The sequence below is a fragment of the Pristiophorus japonicus genome, unplaced genomic scaffold, assembly GCF_044704955.1.
Source record: "Pristiophorus japonicus isolate sPriJap1 unplaced genomic scaffold, sPriJap1.hap1 HAP1_SCAFFOLD_130, whole genome shotgun sequence".
Lineage (NCBI taxonomy): Eukaryota > Metazoa > Chordata > Chondrichthyes > Pristiophoridae > Pristiophorus > Pristiophorus japonicus.
In genome coordinates, this window is record NW_027250967.1 from 881,010 (window position 1) to 882,903 (window position 1,894).

Genomic DNA, 1,894 nt, shown 5'->3' on the forward strand with positions numbered 1-1,894 from the left:
TTGTCCACTCTCAGTTTTACTTTTCTAAAATAAAGCGTGCTTCATTGTGGATGCCTGGAAGCAGTCTGGTCCTGCAGTTGCCCCAAGCTAAGTGAGTGGGCAAAAATTTGGCAGATGGAGTATAATCTGGAAAGTGTGAGGTCATGCACTTTGGCTGAAAAATCAAAGAGCAAGTTATTATTTAAATGGAGAAAGGTTGCAAAATGTTGCAATGCAGCGGTACCTGGGGGTACTTGTGCATGAAACACAAAAGAATAGTATGCAGATACAGCAAGTGATCAGGAAGACTAATGCAATCTTGGCTATTATTACAAAGGGGATGGAGCATAAAAGCAGGAAAGTCTTGCAACAATTATACAGGGTATTGGTGAGGCCACACCTGGAAGACTGCGTGCAGTTTTGGTTTCCATATTTACGAAAGGATATACTTGCTTTGGTGGCAGTTCGGAGAAGGTTCACTAGGTTGATTCCGGAGATGAGGGGGTTGACAGGACAGGACAGGTTAAATGCAAGAAGAATGTTCCCGATGTTGGGAAAGTTCAGAACCATAGTCTAAGGAAAAGGGGGAAGCCATTTAGGACAGAGATGAAGAAAAATGTCCTCACTCAGAGAGTTGTGAACCTGTGGAATTCCCTACCGCAGAGAGTTGTTGGTGCCAGTTAATTGGAGATATTCAAGTGGGAATTAGATATGGCCCTCATGGCTAAAGGGATCAAGGGGTATGGAGAGAAAGCAGGAAAGGGGTACTGAGGTGAATGATCAGCCATGATCATATTGAATGGTGGTGCAAGTTCGAAGGGCCGAATGGCCTACACCTGCATCTATTTTCTATGTTTCTATGTTTCTATGTTGACTTATGAGGAAAGGTTGAGTAGGTTGGGCCTTTACTCATTGGAGTTCAGAAGAATGAGAGGTGATCTTATTGAAACGTATAAGATTATGAGGGGACTTGACAAGCTGGATGCAGAGAGGATGTTTCCACTGATGGGGGAGACTAGAACTAGAGGCCATGATCTTAGAATAAGGGGCCACCCATTTAAAACAGAGCTGAGGAAAAATGTCTTCTCTCAGAGGGTTGTAAATCTGTGGAATTCGCTGACTCAGAGAGTTGTGGAAGCTGGGGCATTGAATAAATTTAAGACAGAAATAGTTTCTTAAACAATAATGGGATAAGGGGTTATGGGGAGCGGGCGGGGAAGTGGAGCTGAGTCCATGATTGGATCAGCCATGATCTTATTAAATGGCGGAGCAGGCTCGAGGGCCGTATGGCCTACTCTTACCCCTATTTTTATGTTTTTATGTTCTATAATCTGGAAACACTATTCCACTGTTTATACAAACAATAAGAGAGTAAGAGGAGATAATAAATGATGTTTTTACAGGAGGAATTTTTGGGGAAGGGGAATGCTTGACTGCAGGAGGTACTTGAGGCAGACACCACTGCAACTTCTGAGGCAAAAGTGAGCAATATTTGACTCAGATGAAGATACAAGACTATGGAGGGAGAGAGCAGAGCAGAGGGAGTAGTGTTCGATTACTCCAACAAACCGCTGGCAGATATGTGCTGGACAGAATGGCCTCCTACTGTGTTACAAACACCGATTATTCAATTGTTGATGGCTGTGTATTTCTTGCAATCATCCCCGCTGAGGAAGTGCAGTCTGAAGTGTGAAGAAGAAATAGTGCATTTGGTCTGCACGTTTTTCGGTTTTGGAAACAGCTCTTTGCTTTCAGGAATGTTACGTTTGCTATTACAGAGACTCACGGTGGATATTGACAGGGCAATATGAGCGGAAATATGAGCGGTTTGCGTCCAGACTGCGAGCTGTGCACTCCATAAGTAATCCCACTGAGGATCTGAAGATATAACCGCTCTCACACACACAATCTTGCG